Source organism: Pinus tabuliformis, chromosome 4_2, assembly GCF_031772625.1.
Source record: "Pinus tabuliformis cultivar Carrire ecotype Pingquan chromosome 4_2, CPIR1, whole genome shotgun sequence".
In the NCBI taxonomy this organism is placed as follows: Eukaryota; Viridiplantae; Streptophyta; class Pinopsida; order Pinales; family Pinaceae; genus Pinus; species Pinus tabuliformis.
The window spans coordinates 168024622-168039732 of record NC_142304.1 but is presented as its reverse complement, the minus strand read 5'-3'; positions in this window follow the sequence as shown (position 1 = coordinate 168039732).

Genomic DNA, 15111 nt, shown 5'->3' with positions numbered 1-15111 from the left:
CCGCTAGATGTAATTCTAGCATAACCTGAATTTTGTTGTGAACTCCCATATGGTTGTCCTCCCGGAGGAGACAATGAAAGGGTATATTTCCCCCCATACGACGGTAATCCGGTACTTAAAGGAATTGTTTGCCCTTGAGGACTGGACTGCCCAAATTGACACCCTGAAGGATCAATTTGCTGAGACTCAACATAAGAGTTTCCGGATACTATTCCGGATGAACAAACAGGAACGGACCATACTGTCGAAATAGCCCCTGAGTGGGCCCCTTCTAGCGATTGAGAGCTAGTTGGGACAGATGGTATACCAGCGAACATTGTTGGAGTGACAGCAGGAAGTTCTGCCATCGCTGTGTCGGACGACACAGTCCTAGATGTCGACGGTTGTTCAGACATTTCTAGTCTATCCAAAAGATTGCCTAGCGATTCTATAGGAGCTTCCGATGGCGGTAGACTAATTTCTGATGAAGAAGGATACAGAGTGATCCCAACTCCAAATTGCGATGGAGTACTAGATGGAGGATCCTCCACAATCTCTTCTATAGCAATCAGACCAGGTGGAAGAGGTAGACCGTCTGGTCCGTAAAATATTTCTAGTGCCGAAGAAGGTATGGAATCTGTAGCGACAGATGCTTGGGGAATAACACCCTCCGAATTAGTTGTAGATGGAACTGGTTTAGTAACACAAGTGTTTACCCTCACACTAGGATCAGTGCTACTGTTGTTCGGTGGCTGCTGAACTTCTTCTGTAAAGGAAGGGATACCATAAATGCTTGGAGTAACCAGAGTCTCTGATGGTGTTGGAACACTTGTTCTAACTTTACCAGGGGATTTGGAACCGGTTAAACGAGTTCGCTTTGTCCGTAACAGTTTCGATTCCGGAGACAAAGACGGTTGAATCGTAAGCCTCCGCGAACGACGAGGTTTCAATTGACTTTCTTCCACGATTGCGGATTACTCGATCAACTAAAAATCAAGGGGAAGTATGTTTCCGAATTAGATGAATTTTAGACGCTTTGACACAACTTGTTTTTTCAATTTTTAAGAGTCGAGAAAAAACAAAAGATGACTCTAGTCGCCTTCGATTTTTAATGAGCCTGAAGTGACAAGTGCTCAGATGGACCTTTTCCGTTAAGGAGTCTGAAAAGGAACGAAAGGGACTGCTCTGGAAATCTAGACAAAGGGATTACCAAACCAATTGCAAAACTGCAGAATACTTTTTACGGTACGACAGTCAATCTTCCCGAATGTTGTGTTCAGTGCATTGCGATTGATAGGGCGGCAAACACGGCTTCCTATGGATAAAGGATTAAGCCTATTGTGGTCTCCCAAAATATACTCGACGGTACGTGGGAGCACAAGTCCGTACTAGCACTTATCATCTCAAAGTGGAGGAATCACCCAACCAACAGTGAAAACAACAGTTACCAAGCTTTATGACGCCGGAATACGTCTCTAGCCTAGACTTCTAGATGTTGTGCGTTAGGTTCCAAAGCGTTTTTAGATTCATTAAATTTATTTTATAGTTGATCTTGCTTAAGAAATTTGCCTTTCAGGTTCACCGCGTGATGTATATGTACAATTCCTAAAATGCAATCTAAGATGATAAACAGTCGTTTAATCTTCTTTTTGCAATGAAAATCCTAGCTACTAAGGAAAGAGAGATGGCGTTCTTTCAACAAAGAGCAAAGAGCACACACTATATGCACTGTCCTAAATCAAACCGACAATCATTCTAAATGCAAATGCACATGCATGTACTTGTTTTCAGCCTTCTTAACGTGTAAATGATAAAAAGAAAGATAATGCGCAAATCTGAATTATTTTTCAAAGCAACAATTACTAACAAGTTTCTTTTCAAAACAAAATGAGGACAATGAAAACACTTTGCGATTTGGAATTGAAAACTTGATTTCGACACTAGAAAAACTACTAATTCAGATCAAATACAAGAGTAACAGTGTAATCGACTATCAAGAACAATCAGATTCTCTTCTATGACTGAAAACAACACTTGCGACACTTTCAAATCAAGAAACGACAGTACAATTACGCTACTTCTTTGTAAAGGAGAACTGAAAATGACTCAAAAAATACATAAAAACATTTACAGTTCTTTGCACAATGGAGGCGGAATAACAGCAAGGAAAGGGGTTTCAAACAGAGGTGTACTGACTACAGGCAGCAAAACTCCTGAATAGATCTGAAAAGAGTGAACACAGAAACCAAAATTTAGGAACAAGGCCTTGTCTGATCAGCACACCTGTAACACAGTGAAACTGAAATGCAACGCACCTACTACACTCGGGAAGTGCGTTGCATTTGAAGTTCACAGAACAGACAGTGCGCTGGACTAGGGACGAGACTTTGATTGGGTTCCGGGTCATAGTTTGCAGTTCAGTTCAGGGATTTAGGCCAAGCAAGTGGTAATCAGTAAATCAATCACAGGGGTAGATCTAAGGAGGTTACTAGAGCCACCACGAGGGCAATTAGAAAGCTTGTAAATTAATTTTTTAATTCATAAACAAAACCCGGAGATTGACTGAAGCAGCGTTGATCTACTTTGCACTTGCATAGCAAATGCAGTTCGAAGGCTAGCTGGCTTGACTTCAGGCTCCGTCTGTAAGTTTATAAAGTAAACAAATGTAGATGAACAAACAATCTACTCGCTCCCCAGTGGAGTCGCCATTTTGTTACCGGGAATAGTGTCTATGCAGAGCTGCTAATCCCACTAAGGCTGGTAGCTACCTTAGAAACAAACAAACTAAAACTACTTTCATTTTCCTTTATGAGAGATAGATGAGAGAAGAATAAAGGAGACCAACCTCTGTCTTGCGCTTGGTTCCTTGCTCGATTCCTCTCTCTTCTGATAGTCCTTTGCTACTTGCTTTCTTGTGTACCTAGCTTCACAGAGTACCTGTAGAATCAAAGCAGCATAACACTATACGAGAACATAGATCTATTATCATAATCAATATAGGATCAGATGTATATTAACCATACAACTGCATAAAACATTAATCAGGCAAGTGTATGGAGGAAAACTTGAATAGCTTTATTGATAATCAAGAAAGAGCCAAGAGAATTACAACCAATTGTTCTGACCCAGCATCATCATCTCAGCAAGAAGCCCTTCTTCACCTCATGAAAAGCTTAGATCACCCAACACTATGATATTGCACCAAGAAACCAGCAGCACTTCCTTACAAGATACAAAATTCCAGCCTTTGGATCTTTGGGATGAGGGATCTATATATAAATGTCTGTAAGAGAGGTGAGTCAGCTTGAGATTTGATTAGTGTCTTCCCTCTGATAGTTCTTGATTCCACTTGGAGATTGATGATCTCTTACTCATCCCTGGTTGAATTCAGAGAGGCAAGTGTCGCAGGAGAAGTTTCTGGAAGATTCCATGCTTCTCCACCTTGCGGATTAACCCTGCCATTTGTCCCTTCTCGTCCATCACACCCCATAGAAGGGATTTTTGACATGAAATGCACCTACTGTGTGTATTTAGGTGGGATGCAACGCACTTTGCCTATGGAGCAGGTGAAATGGTCTAGTTTTGACTAGTTCTGAGTGGTTTTTCAAGGAGAACTTCTGGGAGAAGCTGTAATCAGTTGACCTTGTTCTTTTAGGGGTTGGAACAACACCTTTAGGGACTTAGGAGCCCTTGGTTTATGGACATTTATTCTTGGGGTTGCAGTGCCCAAAAATGTCTATAACACCTCTCAGACATCTCAAGGGTGTGGAAAACTGGTTCTAGCACTCTCCCATATTACTTCAAGTGAGACCTTAGTCCACGCTCCGCAAAATTTTTCCGAAAGGGCCAGTAGTATAGGGATTTGTTTGGCTAATTAACTCTGAACCTGGGTCAAGCCCCAACAAGCCAACAATACACCACCACGAATGAGTTGGTGAATGGTCGCAAGATGTCTTTCATCAGCCTCATGAAGGTTGCGGGGGAATTCATCAACTCGAAAGGCATGACCATCCATTCGAAAAGGCCCTCCTTGGAGTTGAAGACAATCTTCCACACATTAGAGGGCTTGATCGCTACCTGGTGATAACCAAAATTTAAGTCAATATTACTGAAATATTTGGCCCCCTTGAGCTAGTCCAGAAGGTCATCAATCCATGGGCTTGGATACTTACTCCAGACAGTGATCTTGTTCAGTGCCTGATAGTCAATACAAAGTATCCAGGTTAGGTCATGGTGATGAACTTGGCATGATGTGCCCTTTCTGCAACAAATCCTTAATCTACCTTTTGATTTCATCGTTTTCCAGAATAAAGCATCAATAGATTGATCCATTTGTAGCAGTGCACCCAGGGTCAGATCAATGGTGTGCTTGACCTGACATTGTTGAGGTACCCCTATGGGTGAGGCGAAGATGTCCCTGTACTCCTCTACAACCTTGTCCATCTACTGCTGCCAAGCCAAGGAGCCCTATTTGGAGGTCATGGCCACAATATTCTTCTTTCCCCGAGGGAAAATCATAAGGAAAACAAATTTCACGGTCTGGGAAATGATCTTACTGAATTACTTTGTAGTGATCAAAGGAAACGACCATAGGCAATGTTACCTCTGGTATCCTATACAAATTTTTGCCCAAAGTAATAATAAGAGTGCGACGCCTAGAATCATACACAACATGTTGCTTCCACATGTATGATTAGCCTAATAAAACATCACAATATTTAAGAGGAGAAAAATTGCACAATACCTCATTTTTGAAGGGCTTGATGCTGTTGTGAAGGAGACATTGTTGGATGACGTGAAGATCTCGCCCTTAGTGAAGTCACCGATGGTGTATGAATGCAGGTGTGGTGTGGTCAGTAGGTCCAACCGCTTCACGACCTCTATTTAAATGAGGTTATTTTAGCTCTTGATGTCGATGATGAATTGCTGTGGAGAACCCTTCACCCACATCTTTGAGTGGAAGTGCCTCTCCCCCTCCTTTGGATCTTCAGGCCCATCCTTCTAGATCTTGGTGGTGGCAACAATGGCACTAGTCTCCACATCGATAATCTGCTTCCTTTTGTCATTCCCCTTGTTGGTTTTTGACTCAAAGTTAGAACATGCATTTGATTTGGAAGCCTTTAGCTCGACCATTAGTGACTGCTTGGCTTGACACTCACTTGTGTTGTGAGTGGGGCTCTTATGGAACTCACACCATTTCCCTATGTCCTTTGTCTTCGTGGTGTTGTTCTTTGCTTGCAGCTTCAATAGGTTGTCCTGGGTTGCTCTGCCTTGACTTTGTCCCTTGTTCTATGGTTTGCGGGCACCTTTCCCTTACTTCAGATTCATAGATCCAAAGTCTCACTTCTTATGTTTAAATCTATGCTCGATCTTGACAACATATCGATAAGCGATGCCAAGTGAGGAGATTTCTAGGAACTCCATCTCGTCTTGGATGTGTAGACAGGCATGGTACTTGTGTACCACATGCTGCTCATAATCCTTGATACCCAGCTTCGTGCGAAGGGTATGGAAAAAATTGTGAACTCTGACACATCTTGGTCCCTTCCTTGCCGTAGCATGGTCCACTTTATGTATTTATCTTCATAGCTCCCAATAGGGTAATATTGTTCCTTGATGGCACCTTGGAAAGAGTTCCAACTGGGTTTGACTGAAAATAGTGATGATTCCCTCTTGTCCTTTCGTTCACAGTAGGTTTCCCACCAGTCCTTGACATGTGGGGCGGATTTTAGGAGTGCAAAAGTAATGTTTTCCCGATTGGAAAAGTCATGAACTGAAAAATATTCTTCCAACAAATTTAACCATTTATCCACGACATTTTCATTTATCTGTCCTTCAAATATGGGAATGCCAAAGTTAACTTGTACCTTAAAAAGAGTGGCACCTCCAGAGTGGTTGCTGGATGAATATGCATCAACTGTGGGTAGCCTCCGAAGGATTAGGACAAATTTAGCCATCATCACATTCCTTTATCGCTTGAGGGATTCCTCGAGAAATATTTTGAAAGGATCTCCTCCACCATTGTCTTTATTTTCTTCCACCATGGGAGGCTATTAGGTTTTGTGAGGTTGGTCTTGCAAAGGTTCAACCAGTCTGAGCCCTAACTCCTTAGACCCTAACCTTGTTGGGGACATGCAAAGAAAAACATAGAAAGAGCAAACAACTCTCATACCACTGATCCAGACTTATGCAAGAACACAACAAAATATAGATATACACATAAACACAAAGATGAAAAAGAGATAATACTTCTTTTCATTAATATCAAGGAACTCAAATATGCTTACATACAGAAATGGAAATAAACTAGCTCGGGCGATGGTAGATTATCACTGAGAAGAGTTGTGGCAGCTACATGCCTCTGAAATGTGTTATAATGAGGCTCAAATGCCTATTTATTATTGAGAAAAAATGGAAAACCCTAAACATCCAAAAAGCTAACCCTAGGAGATGATGCGCCAAAATTGTGGGCCCTGTTTGGGTAAATTGATACATCAACTTACCGGGGTCGTAAATTCGGCATACGATCTCCGTTTGGCTATCATAATACCTTGTTTCGAATTTCTCAAAGAGGAGGTTGAGAACAAAGTTGTGAACCAATTTTTGACTTTTTTGATCTCTCTGTTTTCCCTAGAAACATGTTTTAGTCCCTCAAAACAACTATGGAAGTTTAGGACCCAAAAAACTACCAAAAATAGTATGTTGTGCTATAATTAAGGAAAATGGAAAGAAACAATGGTGGGGGTCCAAGTGGAATAGGTGGGTGGCACCAGTATCCATCCGGATCAACAATAAGCTTTGATTTATTTGAATGTTTTATTGTTACAAAGTTATCTTCCATCTGTTATACGGTTTTCATGTATTTTTTTACAAATGTTGCATATTTAATAGGTTCAAGTACACAATAAACTTGTGTTGACACGTGTTTCTATTAAAAGAGGATTGTTTCCCACCAATCTTGCTAAAAAATATAGTTAGAAAAAAAGAAAGAATTTTCTGAACTTCACAATTGACATTCATATGTCCATTTAAAATAGGAAAGAAAGCCGAAAACCTAAGAAACCTGCTTTCTTTGCTGAGTGAAATATGCATGGTAAACTATCTTATATTGTTTATATCGACATAGATAAATAACAATAAATTAAAAGACATTTGATTTCATGTTACTAAGACTCTGTTTTCTATATCAATTTTACAGTACTTCGAAAGATACCTGACAATGATTAGTGCATATACAAATCCATTCAATGCTATATGTGTGAAATGTAGTACCCTAATTACAAGTGCTAGAACTATGAATAAAGCTATGCTTTATTCAATTGCTTGCATCATACATGCAAATTATTGGACTGAAATATAACGAGTTATGAGGGTTGTGGAACTAGAAAAATTATTACCTGCACTATGAAAAATTTCCTATGAGAAATATTGTACAGAAAAATTAAATTTTATTGATATTTTGTCCAATTTCGGGACACATGACACATTTACAATAAACCATCGAAACATAGTTATACATATAAAATGACCATATTCTTTGTTTACATTGTTTAACAATCTAGTAACAACACAATTCTCATTTCTTTCATTGTCAAGCATCCTAACATTGCCTTAAAGTCTCTGGTTTAGGAATTTAATTTTTGTCGAACAACTGTTTCGATTTACTCTATGATTGGCATCTACTTTCACATTGCCAAGCAATATACTATACTTATGAGAAAAAGATTGGCAATGCAATCATTAGAGCAAACAATGTGATTTATTCTACTAATGCAAATGCTATTATGACATTGTATAAGAACATATTTCAATGAACTATTTTTGTTCAGGATCTATGTTTTATACTATGCTATGTCATGTTCACTTTCTTGTAGTTTCACTTCTTACATTTTTTTATTGATTTATCAAAATCTCATGTTCTATAACTAGTTAGGCAATATTGCAAGTTGGTTACGCCGCAGTTTGTAGCTTGGTTAGTCAATTTCCGGTGACATTGTTATTAATTAATAGACTTTATAATCACGATTTTATTTGTTTACATTGCCAATCAATCCAATATTCTCTCTATTAAAAAATTTATTTCATGCAAGATTTAAACAAATATCTAAATAAATCATTGTCATACGGAGATGAAACAAATTTCTAATTTAAATAAGCAAGATTATAACTTGTAAAATATGTTGCATCTATAAATATGTCTATAATATAGAATAGTCTGATATGTTTTTTTCCTTTAATTGTGTCAAGAATATTACAATACATATCCTTTAGCATATACTGAAATTCAAAATTAATTGAGCAAATAACAAAATTTGGTAATGATTTCTTTACTAATTAACCATTGTTTATGGACATTAACGCTTATAGTGATTATGCTGCTATAGTGGGGACATGATTTCTCTTTTCATGCTTTGAAAGAGTTATTTTGACAACACTCTTACGACATCTAGTGCATCTTTGAGTCACCTAAGCGTTTGCTGAAGTTACATTAGCTTATCCACTAGCATTAAAATATCTCGACTAAGAATCAAGATATCTTGGCTGAGAATTAAGATATCTTGGCTCTCTGCATGTACCTGTTCCTATGTGATTTTTCCATTGTTTCTTTGGGCCATTTGTTCGCTCTTAGTAACAAATTCAAAGAACAATAGACAAACTATAAAGAAAAAACTAAAAACAATTAACAATTTCAAAACAAACAAATTTCTTTGATAGGCAACAAGCCTACATTTAATGCGTTAAAGATGGTAAGTCATATAAATCATGAATTAGCAACTTAGTTATGAAACGATATTGAACTATTATCAATATTAATGGTATTCATTAATCAGTGATCGACATAAATATGACTAGTACTGATTTGCCTCATCTTTAGTAAAAAAATATTGTTGTGAAATCTATTACTTGAAATCATATACCTTTTACTTAAATTACAAGTTTACATAGTCTAATTGATACAATTACGCTTCATGATTGATTCGTTTTGCATGCTTTATAAATCGATATCAAGACACTATTTTATAATATCCTAAATTGCATTCTATTTTGATTAACTAAAGTTCTTTTGCCAATAAATATGAGTCTTTTTCGTAGGTATTCACTAAACCAATTTGTATTCAACACATTTACCATGTAAACTTTCCTTTCCATTAGCCAACTTTTACTCTACGAAAGACAAAGTGATTTAAAGTCTTAGATGCCAATTCATGACTTAGATGCCTTATTGTGTTTATCACATTATCCAAATATTAAATGAACTCTGTTCACTCAAATAAGTGAATTAGGTAACTATTTATAACTTCATATCATTTCTATCATTTTTCATTATAAACTTTCCCACACAATAAAAGCTTTCATTGTAAACCATGCACTTTAACAACCTAACAAAACTTCCAGGATCCGAAAAACTTTTAGGATCATTACATTGCAAAAAGCCATTATGCTCTAAACATGACCAAAAATATAAGACTGAATAACACCATCCATTTCCATGTTGCACTTTCATATAGGCACAACATAATAGAAATGAGTCTCAAACTATTTAGTGTATAAATAACCTTCAAAATAGATTCAATCTGCCTTCGAAGAAACAAAATTAGGGCCATTCACATAAGTATTAATTGGCCTACAACCTAATGTCCAATTTGTAAATTGTACTTCTTCCACATATCTTCCATTTATGGCTAACATTTCTAACTGGTGACATGTGTATACAAATTACTGATCACCAACACTAGCACCAACAACATCTCTAACCAAAGCCACTCTTTTAAAAGCACTATGTATTGTTCAATTCACCGAATAAATATCAAACGAAGTATTTTATAATATTGATAGATATGATTTCAGGGGTGGCAGGAGGGGGATGGATTTTAATCAATCCCAATGGAACAACTGAAGTTAGGATTTCCTGGGGCCTAGGAAGAAGATCAAACAATCAAGCTGAAATGTACGGGATCCTACAAGGTTTACTCATTTCCAAAGATAAGGGTGTGAAAGACTTAATTATCTTAAGTGACTCATTAAATTTGATCCAATATCTTAATAATGGAAAGAATCCAAAAGATAAATATTTGGCTAGGATTCCTCAGAGAATTAGAAGTGTAATGGTAGCTTTTCACTCTAGGAACTCCTTCCACATTCTCCAAATCAATAACACTGAGACTGATTCAATGGTGAACTATGCTTGCACTTTGAATGAATATGAGATAGAGATTAATGAGAAAATATTAAAATATTTAATTACCTAATTGCACAAATGACATTTAACATGTGAATTACCCTAAGTCATAGGTTCTTATGGACATTACCTTTCCCGATCATTCTCTTCCCCATGTAATGATGGCCCATTAATCATCCAGGATTATGTGTGGAATTTTGATGGCATGATATATCTATTAAAAGTGTCAGGATATCTCATCCATCATCATACATGAACCTTTCTCTCTACCTCACATGTTCGATATATTAGAGCTCACCTGCTTCAACATTAGAATAATCCTTCACATAGAATAATGATGTATCTATCTGGTTGATACACAAAGAAATTTAATGTCATGGAGGTTGAATTCATGCTGATTAGCAGGGGTTGGCGAGTTAAATTGAAAATCTATAATCATTCAAACTCATTATATCTTGTGCTCCTCTCCCCAAAGGTGATATCTTTTGAGACGAATGTGAACTGGATTTTGGTTTAGTCCTTAGTCTCATTTGTAGCATTAAGATATGCCCCCCTATAGTAGCTTTGCGAAGACGTCTAATTCAAGATCCATCTATTCATTGTGTTGGTGTTAGGGTGGTGAGGTATCCTAGCTTGTGGATTTGGTGGAGTTCAGGACTTGCCAGCTCGGAGGCAAATCCAAAAAACTTGGGACAATATTGCCCTGAGTTCTTTAATTTGATGGTAATTCCACTCATGAAAGGTACTCTTGAATTTCCATATTTTAGTTCTATAATTTTGGGTTGGGTTGGAAATTCCTAAAAGATAGGGTCTCTCCTTAGTTCCATAATAGATAATGAGAAGGTGATTATGTTATGTTTGGTTAATTCAGTGAGTCCAACAACTATATTTGGAAATTGGGTCCAATTTATGGTGCATACTACTACTCCAAAGCTTACCATCAATTGCTTCTCTCCCTTCGTCATTAGTTGGGAAGGTTTTGGTAGTTTATTGGGGTTGTTTCCTTTTGTTTCCCTTTTGGGTCTAGCTCCTATTAAGAGATGCACAATGAGTTCTGATTCAGATTACGATTCCTCATCGACAGATAATCCTTTCTCTCATTTCTTGTCTTCTCATGAAGCACTTCCTAGGGCTGATTATGACTTGTAGGTTAAGTTCTGCCAGATGTCCCATGCCCATATTGAGCTTAATGATAAGATTATGTCCCTCTAATTCCAGTTCTCTAGACTGTTTGATTAATTATATGCCCTTATAAATATTGTTATGGATGTTAAACTCAATAAAGAAGCTCTAATAGAACTAAACAAGTATCAAGATGATTTAGGGAAGCGTGAAATTGGCCTCAACAAGCCAACTCCAACGAATGATTATCATCCATAACAAGTTTATTATGTGAAGTTTTGTGTTTTGTAATTTCGCAGATATGAAATGGTCCAGTCCTTAGCTAAAATAAGGCTATATGTATGATGTAATGATATACACATTATATGGGTCTTCCCTTTAACAATTGTTTTGGTCTCTCCATGCAATCATGATTACAGTTTATTTTTTGTTTGTCTTTCTGGGTATTTATACATTGACAGTCAGTGTTGTCTATGACATATAGTCAGATCTGAATTCAGAAGAACAAACCCCCGTGTATTTTGATGTGACTAGGTGCATATTTAATCCAATACCACTCATTTTTGTTTAAAAAAAATATATTGATAGATACAATTTTATTGATATGTTTGAAATGAGTAATCATTACATAATGCATTAGAGTACATGCTATTAAGTGTTTCAGGGATAACATAATTTCATATTGATTTGGTAAAAATATATTAATATGACTGCTAAACATTAATTAATTCTTGAATTCTAAGTGAGATTTCCAAGTTTTCACATCTTCGTCAATATTACTGTCTCGATAGAGTTTTTGAATATAACACACTTTTCTGTACTCACATGTTCTAGTAATAAGTGGTTCCGACAATTATACATTTTTTGTTTGGAAGTATGGTTATTCATAATTGAATCCACATGTGCCATTTTAAAAGTCTACGTTTTGAGTCACCAACTGGACTCTTCATCAAGATAGGCATGTCTAGAGAAGAAGACAAGACAAATGAGAGTATAAATAAGAGAAAAAATGAGAAACAAACCATAATGACTGAAAACAAAAATGAGAGTCGACTTTAATAAATAAAAAGAAAGGAAAATAAAAACAAAAACAAAGGGCAAAAATTTCAAAAAACCAAAAATAACAAACAATAATAAATAGTAAGAACAAAAATTAAACTAGCAAAGTTAAAAAACAAAAATAATAAAATCCAAGAAAGGAAAAAAAGGAAAGAGATTAAGAAATTAAAAAGAAAAGAAAGAATAATTGAAAACAAAAACACAACAAAATAATATAAAATAAAATTAATAAGATGAAGGGACAATAAATGAAGAAATAATATTTGTAAACAAAAATAAAATAAAATAAAATAAATAAGATGAAGGGAAAATATATGGAAGGACAATCAAAGATAAATAAGAAATAAGGATATAACATAAATAAATAAAATAAAATAAAATAAAATGAAATGATAAGATAAAGTATAGAAAGATGAGGTTAAAATAAAATAAGATAGAATGAAATAAATAAATACATATAAACTAAAGCTAGATAAAAATAAATAAAAAGTAAAACAAAACACAAAGAAGAACAAAAGTGGAAAAATGAGAATACAGGAAAGGGGTAGGGAATGAGGGAGGAATAATAAGGTAAGGATAAGATATAATGAGGGGAAGGAAGAGAAGGAAGAGAAAAAAGGGAAGAGGGAAAGGAAGGGAAATGGGAAAAACAAGCAAGAGGGGAGAAGGAGAAGCTAAATGAGTGATGTTAAAGACATCTAACTATTGATGATCTCAACCCTCCATCCCTGTTAATATTGTTGGGATGTTTAATGATCACTAGAGCTTCCCTAACCTTGCACTTAAAATAATATTCTTCATTAGTGATAATTTCAGTGTCTTCAAGGAACAAGTGGCACGTAGTCTTGGATGAGTGTTCAACAAGAGTATAGGAGAAAATTCGTAGCACATTCCACAAGAGTACTTAATCTTATAGAATCCTTTGAACTGAAATTGGTCAATTTTGTCCTTGACAAATCTCATCTTGTGTCAGATTGTTTCAAGGGGCTTGAATGGTGTAATAATACCATTTATTTTAAGGACTTTCAAAATTTTGTCAGTGGTATGTCCTATGCTTCCATATTCTTTCCTTGTGAGAAGAAGATCTCGAAAAGGAATGGTATTATTGTCTTCAAGTTCCATGGTAAATTTGATATCATTATAAATTCCATTAAGATGTTCCAAAAACTTGTCTAGTTCCAATTTACCATCGGGCCACTTTACAATAGTGTCATGAAGGTATCTATTCCATCTTTTTGGTTTTAAGTGGTAGTTGTTGATGACCATCTTCTCAAACATTTCCATAAAAATGTTATGAACAATGGGTGATAAGGGAGAACCCATTGCAACACCAGTGGTTTGCTCAAAGAATTCCCTTTTGAAACTGAAAAAAGTTGATATAAGATAGATCTCAATGAGTTCAATTGTTTGGGGGTTGGTAACACTGTCATGCCTCCATTTTGTCTGATTTTACATAACCTTTTACTTTGAAATTCCTCATGCTTTCTATGGTTACTGTCATTGTTTTGTGCAATTAAGAAAATATTTACTATCTGACACATCTCCCTTGTTTCAACAGATTTAACTCTAAATTTTTTATTAATGATGGATTTGTGCATCTACAGGTATTGATGTGGTTAAATTATCTTTATATATGTGATTGATCGACGCATTTCAAATGACCCTGATCCTTCACACTTGAGGATTCCCGCACTGAGGAAACATTGCACATGTTGTCTTCAACCCTTTGCACATATTTAGAATGTCAAGTTTCTCAAGGAAACATATGGAGTTACGAATTGGTCAACCAACTTCTATTTGCATCAAATTTGTAGCCTGTTCCTACACCAACAACATTCCCGCATTGATTTGGGGGTTCCACATCTTGGTGCACTTTCGGGAAAACCGAAGATGGTTTTTGTCCAAAATGATGTTTTAACACCTCCACATGGGTTATAATTCATCTAGATCATAAGGATCAATTTTTAGAAAATAATTAATAATTCACTTGTAAATTCACACAATTTTCAAAATGCCAAATTTGTCCTTGATTTCGTGCAGATGAAGAAGAATACCGAAATTCTAAAACACAGGTTTTGTTGAAAATGTGGAAAATTAGGCTTCCATTGAAAAATTTTCCGAAATTCGTTATCGCTTGGGAGATACATAGGTTCCTTGAGGCAGATTTGTTAAAAATGAACAAATTTCCAGATTTTTCAATCATGCCCATATTTGTAGAAAATAGGTTGTTACAACCCAAATTTGTAATTTAATATGTATAAAAACCCTGCGCTGGAGGAGAGGACATGATTCTAGTTTTATAATGTTGGTTTAAATTGTGAGGTAGCTTCCTTACAAGTGTTGGAACCCTGAGATCTTGTTTGCAATGTAGAAGGTTGAGCAACATTTTCAATACAAAGATCTTGTGCTAGGTTCTATTATTTAATTTCATGTGTCTATTTTCATATTTGTGATTTAATTTTTATATAGGAGGCGAGATCGTTGGCTGGGCACACCAATCCAACATGTTTCCCTCCTTCTCTTGTATTCATTCAACTAGGACATAAATATGTTAATAGGTGTAGATATCTTTCATTTGGTGTGCTAATCAATCTAGTTTCCCTTTGGTCTAAGTGGTTGTAGTGCAAGAAATTTTAAAGTATAAATTTCATGCTATGTCATAGGGTTTAACATTTGTAAGATGTGTGGTGATCTAGAATTGAAAACATGATGCATCGTTCTTTCAAAAGTTGAGTCATGAATTAAATGTGGCAAGCTATATTAAATCTGTT